This window comes from Triplophysa dalaica, chromosome 11 (assembly GCF_015846415.1).
Source record: "Triplophysa dalaica isolate WHDGS20190420 chromosome 11, ASM1584641v1, whole genome shotgun sequence".
Taxonomy (NCBI): Eukaryota; Metazoa; Chordata; class Actinopteri; order Cypriniformes; family Nemacheilidae; genus Triplophysa; species Triplophysa dalaica.
The window spans coordinates 4,228,362-4,239,989 of NC_079552.1; positions in this window are offsets into that span (position 1 = coordinate 4,228,362).

Here is an 11,628-nt window from a genome sequence, read left to right on the forward strand (position 1 = left end):
CTTTTCCGCCCCATATTCTGTGTACTTATACTATGATACTCTTGTGTAGGTTTGATCTTTTATTTTTCAGGTGTTTTAATTTATGGTTTGATACACCGTGTTACTGTATGCTTCTAGTATTAATGCGGCATAAATTTCAGTTTCAGTCCATGACTTCAAGTAAACTTTTGGTGCTAATTGTGAAGTGTCCTGGGAGTTTTTGAAGGTGCAGACTATACATAAATCTTTCCAATGAAATGGTGCAGTTCCCTCAGGGATGAAATATGTGTAATCAAGTTCAACATCACTTGACCGGCCAGCTACATGGGAAAGCAATACCAAAATCATTCCAGAAACTGCAACTTGATGTAAAACTCTTGTTACTGTCTTATAGTGGATGTTACAGTAATAAGTCAACGCAAACAGCTGATCTTACGTAAATGTGAATATATGCATCGCTCATCAGGTTTCATTTAGCTATCTGTACTCTGTTTCTCTCCTTAACGTGTCCCACGATTCATTGCACATTGACTCAATCATCAATAAATGTGTGTTTGTAAAATAGTTTTATGTTTCTTGTTTTGTGGAACAACTGACTTGCAACAAGAAATTTAAATAATAAAAAGTAGCAAAATTAGTTTTTTATTTTGGAGATGTGAGCTTAAGTTGCTAAGCTTAAGTCACAATGCTGTCGCAAAAGCATTTCCTTCTTCTGTAAATGACCAAATACTTAAAGAAAATAGTGATACTTGCATCACAGTTTAGACTTTTATTGTCCATCGCTGCAAGTACCAGCTGAAGGACATAATACACATTTATCATGTCTTTCAGACTACAGCATTTCACGCTCATGAGTCAAAGCACAGTTCAGCTAGTCATAGATAATATTTGATCAGCAAAGTTGTGTCACTTAAATGGGATGATATAGTTATTTTGCTTTAACTGGGCCTGCAGTGAAAAGCAAGTAAAGCTTATAGGTCAAGAATGCAATGCAAACTGTTTTGCATCAGTTTAAGACATGTTATTTCATACTTAATTTCATAAACTAGGAAACAAAACAGATGGTTGAGGTATTCTGCATGTAAGTTAAACAAAGAAATGCTATGAAATAAACCGCATATGTAACTCCACCACAGTTCTGAAAATGAAGCCAGTTTTCAATAATAAACTCTTTAACAGAGACATAAGAATAAATTAACAACTTGATATTGTGTTCTGTCTATTTTTTCACTTATGCGTTTTATACTCATTTCTAGTTAATAATTTTTTTGGGGGGGCTCTTTGCGATTTTGCTTTGAAAAACAATAGTGTTTAAACATTTTCAACAAATGATTTATGATGGTTTTACGTTTTGTCTGCATGTGAGTACATTTCACGGCTTCTCGCAGTTCCACACTGAAATTTACTGCAAACAGCAGAACATATGCATTGCCATTGGAGTATTGCCTGACAATTACAGTTATATATACAGCAGAAAATGAGAGCTGTTAAAATGGCTGATTATAGGGTGGATCGGGACAGAGCTGCTTTTTCTGCCCATGCCACAGAGAAGAGCCAGGAAGCTTTCTCTTAAAGCCCCATACAAACCGACATGGAGGAAAGGGTTGTGGGAAACTACACGCAAACACTCATACTGAAAACACTGAGCCAGTGCTAATCACTTTCCATCGCTCGTATAGCCAAGCACATCTTATGCCATTTATCATTGTATCAGCAGGCAGGGGAACACAGAAAAGCTATACAGAACAACACAGTACAACACACAATTTACTTCTATTGTATGAACACAAAACCAACGCGTGTCAATTCTTCAAAATATCTTCTTTTGTGTTCTGCAGAAGAAAGAAATTCAAACAGGTGTGAAATGACAAGAGGGTGAATAAATGATTGCTGAATTTACATTCATGGGCGAACTATCACATCGAACATGTAACAGGGGTGATAATCTGTACCGTATAGACTCTAATATGATACTACATTTGTATTTTGAGAGGCAATACTCCATAAATCTATGCAGTGAGACAATGTTTGCTTTCCAGATTGTTGAAATCTGTCAAGAAGTCTAAACACCAGTTATTATAAATGTGCCTCCACCTAGTGGTCATATTTTCAAAATTTAAGCTTTAAAAGCCCCTATGGGCAAATAGACATGTGTAGTGTTTACATATCAAAATTTTATAAATAATGACAAATTTTAAAACCTTTACATTTTACTTTACTACACAAGCGACATTATAATATGGACGTTTCTTACGGACAAATGTCAATATGATCTCAAATTTATGATTGTGAAGGGAACATTAGGTGTCTCCCCTCAAAATCATGGTCTGTCACCTCCAATGCGTCACTACCACTATATAAAATGACATATTCTTTCTCACAGGCCTCGGAAGGTCTCATCTCATAAGCCGCACGTCTGTACACTTCACCCAGCCAAAGTTAATGGAAGTGGCAAGGGTGGACAGATTTCCCCTTTAACCATCTCTCAAGTGTGAAACTGTTCCCTCTAGGGTCCTGTGGGAACACGTTTTGTATAGGCTGGGCTTAAACTTTGGAAACGTCACACTTTGTCTCCCTCCGCTGGCTTGCATAATTGAATGTGCCTATGCATGAAGATATAGCCAAGATGGCATATCAATGGCAAATTATTTCAAGGGCAGATTTCTTTAAAAATGGTGGCTTCTCCTTAACTTAATGCTTGGTGTTAAAAATGCAATTTATTAATATTAAAATTTTTCTCATATGCAAATTTAATACACAAAATGACCTAATATGTGCCTGTGTTATCAAAATGTGTAATCGTTCAAAGCAATATGAAAAAGCAACTTGAGCTCAATCAGAAGCATAAATTTAGAGCAAGATTTTTTTGTCATTTTTGTTGATTTCAGCATCAACATCATAAAAAGAATTGTGGCCCAGACTTCACTTTGGTAGAATCAATATCTGTTGAGTATACTGTAAAAAAAGTATATAATTTTACTGTTTTTTTAACATTTTTTTCACGTATTTTTGAAATACAGCAAATTACAGAAAAAGACAGCAAATTAAAAAAAAACAGGAAAAACTGTTATGTTTGTTTTTTATACATATTACTTAAATATATATTTTTGAAAAACAGTAAAAAAAACATCAAACTACAGAAAAAGGCCAGAAATTTACTGAGAAAAACAGAGAGAACCATGCCCAAGCTACCAGAAAATGTCAAAGTTTTTTTTACAGGATTTTTTTACAGTATCGTTTTAATGTGATTTCATACAATTTATATACATTAACAATTAATATTAATATAATTAAATATAAAATAAATTGTTATATAACCAAACATAGACTGAAAACAGAAGCAAATTGTTTTAAATGAACAACAAAGGAAGGTTAGGTTTCCTGGCTACAATCCGTCATCTCAAGCATATGATATATTGTTATTGCCTTATATAATTCCCTGTTATGATTTTGTGTTTCATAGTGATAAACTGACTTGGAGGCTGCATCTCATTCCACTCCCTAGTTCGCTATGACATGAGTTGTGAACAAAGATGCGGACACTACTAAAGGCCTTGAGTTACTAAACATTGGGACACTGATTATTCAATTACCTGCGACACAATAACAAGGTGATGGCTTTGGTGGTGATGGGATTGTGTCCATATTAAAATGAGCCTTTATGACAGATCACAGTGTTTTTTCTCTCCATCTTCATCTCCTCCACACCCTGAGTTGTGCTCTGCCCTGCTGACAGACTGACCTCTCCCACTCGAAAACAAACCGCATTAAAATCCTCCATCCTTACCAACCAAAATTTTATTGGCTGGATCTTGTTAGTGCTTCCACCTGCTTCAGTTCACTCCTGCTGTTTTTATTTATTCATACATCTAACTAGCAATATGCCCACTAGCCCAAACATATTCCAATTACCATAACTGCAACAAGATCAAACATAACAATAAGTCAAAGTAAAGGTCTTTCCGACCTTATATTGTTTAGGTCTTTATTATTATTTCTAAATGGTAAAGTTATGTAAATAGGACTTCAGGAGAGAATTCAACCTAAACGGCAACACAATATCACGGTAAAAAAAACTGTTTTTGTGGCTAATTCGTATGAATTGCTTTCGCACCATTGACGCGCCAGTGACGGGTTTCAGTATTGCTTTTTTTCTATTCATACGTTTTTGTACAATTCACAACGTGGGAATTCATACAAAAAGCCACATCATAAAATAGTTAATAATTCCCTTGAGATCCGGTTGAAAACTATAAAATCTTTTTTCTAATTGCCAAGATGGCAGCCAAGAGTATTTTGTTGGTTAGTAATGTATAGGAAATGAACCAAGAATGTATTATTAAACGCATTTATTTTCTTCCCATTAACTCTAAGCTGAAATCCTCCACAAGAGCTATTGCAAAACAATGCAATTTATTAATTATGGATGAGCAATTTTAGATGTTGATACAATTAAATTCTAACCTGACTCAAGCTCTCTAAAAAAAACTGTTTTAGCCAGTTAGACATTATTGTTTTAGGGATGGATGCCAAGTAAAAAAAAGGTCTTGAAACCTAAACTGCAGAAAATGTTTTTTAGATGGGATGCTGCTATATCTTTCACCGTGCAAGGATAACCGTGCCCTCCTGACCAAGATAAAGCACCAAAGCCCTGTGTCTCAATTCATCTTCAGCACTGATAAGCCTACCTGTATGCCGGCACTGATCAAAGTGACACATGGCTTCCCTCTGCCTATACTCGCTGAATACTGACTACACACAGTATGCAAAACCAAACACCCCCTCTCTCACTCGCTGTAGATTACTGTGAGCAGAGAGCTGTGAAAAATACAAGTTTACTCTTTGGATTGCTGCCCTTCATTTTGTTAGTATACAATCTGAATCTTACTATTTCAGATGTTTCCCGGGTCAAGTGGATCTTGCAATTTCACATAGTCTTTTGTAGCCCAAACTTTGAGTTTTCCCAAAAGTGAAAATTATTTTGTCAGTTTCTTCATGTCATTTTAGACTTTCATTCTTCTGCAGAACACAAAAGAAGACGATTTGAAGAGTGTTGGTGACCAAACAATACTGCCTCCTATTGACTTCTATTGTATGGACAAAACCACAGACACATTTCTCAAAATATCTTATTTTGTGTATACAGGTTTTGAACAACATGAGGGTGAATAAACGATAACCGCAATGTTTATTTTTGGGTAAACTTTTTCTTCCTTCCGCATAAACAAACATCTGATATTGTGAAGTATAAAGCAAAGAATCACGGTTGATTTTTTTTTCATGTGCTGTTTAGAGTCATGTATCAAAACATTCAAAATGGGCGGATTAAACGTATATGCCTACGCAACGAGTCTTGTCAATACAGCACTGAATATTTTCCTGATTCCTTAATATTAATGGCGACAAATAATTATAATAATGATTTCAATCATAATTAACAAGCAGTCATGTGAATAATTTAAACTTCAGCGCACTCCAACGTGTTCTTAAACAAACAGATATCATGCTGGAGAAAATTGATAGCCGGTGGTGTAGAATCCATCAAGATCACGAAACGCATAATTAAAGCGAGGTTATGAGAGATGGACTCAAGTTCGCCTCGCTGGTTGCCCTTCCTTCCTTTTCCTGTCTTATTAATCTCTTCTCCTCCGTCAGACTGTTGTTCTGATTATGGATGTCACACAGCAATAAAGCGAGCAAGAATCAATAATTCTGAAATTAAAGCCAAAGTGAATCTCCCCAGCAGGCCATGTTACGATACTTGAATATTCACGTACGACAGAGAGAAGTGTAATCCGAAGATGCTGATAATTCCCTGAACACATCTGGAGGCATTCTTAATGAACTCAATCACAATTGTAAACATGTTTGAGCATCATAACTGCCAGAGACTTTAAGGTAAAGTTATTGTTACACATTGTGTTAAATTTTTCAATCTCTTTTTTTCATGTTGCTGATGTTTTACATCCTTTCTATTTATAGCAAAACGTAATTATGCTTTTAATAACTTTGCATAAACTTTGTTGGGGAGTTGTTCAGTAGATCTTTCTGCACAATTCTGTTCAGATCAGTAGTCTATTAGTTTATTCGTGTTTTTTCTCTTTTATTCAAAACAGCAATGGGAAGCATTATTACATGTAAATCAGCTTAAAATGGTAAATTCAGTGCAATAATACAGTATGTTTCAATAGTCCTGGTTTTACAGGATGGAAGGCTACATGTCAAATAATTTAACCCGCTATTAAACTATGTTTTATGTGTCACCACATGTCAATTTCAAAGACATTTTATGGAGTCATTTCATGTTGTTACCAGCTGGACAATTGAAATGATTCTTGCATTTAGGACATTTACTGTAAGTGATTAAAAACCTTTGATCTAAGCTGAAAGCACATGTCTGAATGTTTGGAATTAAGTATGTGAAGAGAAATGTAATTGTGCTGACATATGATATTACGAAGAAAAATGTCATAAATTGTTTATGAAATGAATGACTTGGACTGAATAATTAAGAAAAAGCACCCAATAAGAGGCCAGAACAGATGGAAACTCATTCAAAATTTCGAAAGTGTCTCGGCATGAGGCCTCAGGTAAAGAAATGCCAAAAGTGCATTTCCGTCACAGTTTCAGACAAACAGTGACCAATTTGAAGATGATAAAACAATAATACCAGATCATGATCATTGTTATTTTTTTGTCCCAGGAGGGTAACTTTTGAATGAAATAACAATTATTCTATAATGTGGAAAAATTAAAGTATGAGTAAGGGACCCTATAAATACAAAGATTTTTTAAGTTCTTTTGACAAGAGTACATTGCAAACTTGAGTTCATCAACTGTACTCTAAAGTCTTTGTAAACCTTCTTTGCTTTTCTACTCATCTTCTGTGAAAGGAATAGATTACAATGTTTTATCATTGTCATGATTTTCCTCCTCTAAACTTCACCTTTGATATTCGTAGAGTTATCTCCCCTGCAACTGTGCCGCACTCCCCTTTCACCGGAGATGGACATCATCTCACTGCTTCCTCCTCCGAAGACCTCTCCAAATCGATCGAAAATTAATTTGCAGGCTTCAGTTGAGAGACGACACGCTAGAAAGTTCTTTAGCTGAGGCTGACATCACCCTTTGTCTAAACACAACAAGTTATGTTTGGTTTAGCTGAAGGCGGATACATGAGTACAAGTTCTCTCACGTAAGCACTCTGATTTATCTGTCCTGCTCCACCTGCTAGAAACCCAACCAACATGCTCTGAAAATGAAAAACAAAAGGTGCTATTAACACTAATAAGCATTTTTCCATTTATTTAAAGCTTTATCCCATGGTCAGACAAATCTGAATTTAATCCATATGTAATTTACAGCACATTTAGTAATTTTGCATTGATGCAAAGCAGACTAACAGAAATACATTTATAGTACAAACACATAACAAACATTATAGAAATCGATTGAGGCAAAATATGAATACACTATAAGCTTCCCCTTCTTTGTATTGTTTTAGTCCAGATGTGCATCTCAAACAATACAGTAACAAAATACAATTTAAATATTATTTCCTTCAAATTTTATATATACAGTATACGCATATCTAATAGAATGGATAAGATAAACAGATTTAACATCGAAAAATGACACATATCACCTTTAAGGCATTCCATACAGGGTTTCGCTATGATGCTGATATGCCGAGACATCTGTAACATTTCTATTTCTTACCAGCTTGTCTGTGCCACGAGTGTGAGAATCACTGTTTGATTTCTCTTATTGATCTGACAGACCCTCAGGGACTGAAACAATGGCATGGCGAACAGTGACAGAATGATGGCCTCACACATTTTATCTGCTCAACAAGCTTGATTTCAGGCAATAAAGTGGACGCAACAAACACTGAGAAAATAATTAGGAAAGTTTGGAAGCTTGTTGGCCGATGGCAGAAAACGACTTTCTACATTCATTTATCAAACGCGTGATGGTATAGCACTAGTGATAGATACAATGTTCAGCGGAGCAGATATTTTCCCCTGAAATAAAGTTTTTTTTCGAAGACATATAATGTAGACATAACTCAAAGAACCAAACATGGAAATGAAAGAAAATGGTGCTGCACCAATGTCATTCGTCCAGGCTTCTGATGACACGCCCACAACCCAGCCCACAGTCGCTGATGCATATTGCTCGGAGGGTTAGGGGTTATCTTATTGATCTGGCAAGTTGTGATCTTATTGGCTGACTTTACACAAATTCAACCGAACAAAGTCAATACCCATTCATGGGACACAAAACCAATGCTAGTGAATGGGTACCATCGTTATTCGGTTACCAATATTCTTCAGAATATCTTATATTGTGTTCTGTAGAAGAAAGTCATACAGGTTTAAAATGACAAGAGGGTTTGTAAATGATGACAGTGAAGTCAAATCTGAGAAGCAAAAATCTCCATTTATGCTCATTACTAGAAACAGTTGAGAATTAATTGCCACATGTCTTGAAATCACAAACCAAAGTCACCTCTTTAAATTTTCCTTTAGTATGGAGATCCATCACATTAATATAGTGGTACATGAGGATGTGTGTATTGTTCCAGCGAATCAATCCCTCTGCTGGATACCATGTGAGTGTCATGATCTGTTCTGTGTTCCCCTGTAATTTTGAACTCTTATGTTATCTACTGTTGCGTGCCATGTTTGTAATCATTTGTAGTTTTACTTGTGAATTAGTTTCCCCAGGTGTTTCTTGGCTTGGAGCCCTGCCTCAACTCAACTCAACTGTATTTATATAGCGCTTTTTACAATTTTCATTGTTACAAAGCAGCTGTACATGAGACACATTGAATACAAGTATGAATTCGAAAGCAGCCCCCCCGGCCAGGCAGATAGTGCAAAACAATATGCAAACGGTGGTGAGGAACCCAAAACTCCCATCGAGAAAAAAAACCTCAGGGGAACCCAGGCCCAACCAGGGGATTCCAGTTCGCCTCTGGCAAAAGCTGCTGCCTCTGCACAAGCTCAACAGTGCTTGCACAACAAGGCTTAATAAAATATAAAAATTAAGGATTTAAGATTATCATTAACAATCTAATAGCCTGCCTGCCACACCCAAGCTTCTGCTTTGGCCTTGTCTTCGTCTCTGCTCCACGGCCCAGGCCCAGGCCCACCTATGCTTCATTCAAGGCCCAAGGCCATTCAAGATCTTCTTCAAGGCCCCGGTCCTGTTCCCCTTCATGGGCCTGGCCCTCTGTTCCGCCACCACTCCACAACCCTCCTGGACTGTTGTTTTGGAGTGTCTGGAAGCCGCACTTAAAGGGGGGGGGGCTCAGTCATAATCTGTTCTGTGTTCCCCTGTTATTTTGGTTATTTCCTGTTTGATGCCAGTTGTGTAGTCCTTTGTAGTTTTTCTTGTTTATTAGTTTCCCCAGTTGTTTCTTGTTTCCTTTGTTACCCCAGTGTATTTAAACCCTAGGATGCATCCGAAATCGCATCGGTCTCTGTTTTTACGCTTTGTTCAGTCGTTGGATTACCTAGGTTTGTTTTTATCTTCCATTATTTATATTATTCTATTAAATGTTAAACTGAATGTGGATCTGCTTTCTGCCTGTTACTCCTTGTTTCAGTGAGATAGAGCTCATTCCAAACTGTATATTTCCCTTATTTCCTGAGATCAGCTATAAAGAACAAACACTATTAAGCTCCGGATCAATATAGGGGACATCACCTCCGTTATCACACTGCAAAGTAGATTGATGCCCCATGCCATTGGAAATAAATCACATATTCATATTTTAAATTAAAACAGTGAATGATGGTGTTTAGAGAGATTGAGTGAAAAAAATGGGCATACCAGCAGATTAAATAGCTGTGCGAGTGGCAGGAAAGTGTATTAAAAACTAGTGTAAACCCACTTTTTGGCATTATTTTGGAATGAAAGGGCATATCTGGAGAGGGTGAGTGTTTTACTCCGTCCCTATAAAATATAAATCTAATCAGTGCTCTCTATATTAAGCAGACTGAGGGACAAGCAAGGTGAGCCAGAGACGTAAATCAGTAAAGTTTCCGTTCAGTTTCTATGTGAACAACACTATGTCTTTAAATCACTAGAATCACCTTAACTCAAAAATGCAAATTCATCATTTACCGATGTCCTTCCAGAGCTATTTGACTTTCTTACTGTCACACAACACAAAAGTATAGGGGATACCAGGAGAAGGTTTTACTACTGCTTTTGCAAGACTTAAAAAATACATCTGCTCTACTATTACGTAAAATAATTTTCGGGTGAACCAACCGATAAGAATATAAACAGCATCTCATCCAAACAGCACAAATATATGACTTGGTCTCAGTTTAGTTGCAACAAACAGTGCGCTTTTTAACATAAAGTGCTTTGACAGAATGAGTCCTGTCCGGCTGAAGCCAGGAAAGGTGACAGTGACTCTTATACTCATTTAATAGGATCCTTAAAGATTAGGCCTGTAATGTCATGCTTTATGAGTGCTAATGATGATGGTCCGTTTGGGGAGAGAAGACATATGACATCATCCATCAGTCAATCGGTACAATAAAAGCATATGGTTGTAAGCATCCGCCAAGGACATTGTATTGGGGTGTCAAAGGAAGGGGATGCATGGATAGACAACTTCGAAACAGGGTTAGGGTCAGAAATATTCAAGAAATTATAACCGAGAAACAACACAACAGTTTGGGTTTTTACTGTCAAACAGGTTTTATGGGTTTTTTGAACAGTGGTAAGAGCATTCTATGCATTTATTGTGATCTGATTTTAAATTACATTGGTGCTGAGATCACAGCAGGAGTCTGAAAAGAAGTAAAATAATTGGCTTCCATCAAAGATGGATACATTGGGTTCAGAATTTTTCGGGGAAACCGAATGGGTCTCAGCAGGTATTTAAGGCGAGCATCAGATGCTGTGCAGGTCAACAGGACATTGCTGCTCTGAAAGTGTTTTACTGAAATGCACAGCCAACATTTGAGCAATGAAACGCAAAGAAAGACAGGACATCTGGGACTTTAATTGAAGTTTAATGATTTGAAAAGTCTTGCCTTCAGTGCACCAAATGGTTCAGAGGATGGTTCAATGATGATATCCCTCTATGAAAAATGAAAAAGAAGGCACGATATCTTTACACCGTTTAAACTATTCATATTATACAATCATTTTTTTCTTCGTTTTTTTTCTCATTAGAAACAATTTTCCACCATCTTTCAGTTTTTTTCTATTCTACAAAAATCCATGCAAATTGTGTTATGGTCCCTGTGTACTGTTGTTGCTGTTTCTGTGTAATGGATGCTCCTTTCACCAAAACAAATTCCTTGTATGTGAAACAAACTTGGCAATAAAGCTCTTTCTGGGTTTGATTGTAAAGCGACCTTGAGCTTGTAGAAATGTGTTATATTGAAAATAAGAATGTTTGTTGTGAAATATGAGTTTGTGTTTTAGTCTACTTAAACTTTAAAATCTCGTTTTACTTACAAATTAGAGGAAATGCTGGCGTTACATTACGTCATATTGCCCAACAAAGCGCATGTAATGAATGAGTGACGTCAGCGTGAAAGGTAAACTGGAGAAGGCACGCGGACGCAACGCCGACGCGATTTAATAAACATGTTCAGAGAGTTAAACAAAGATGTG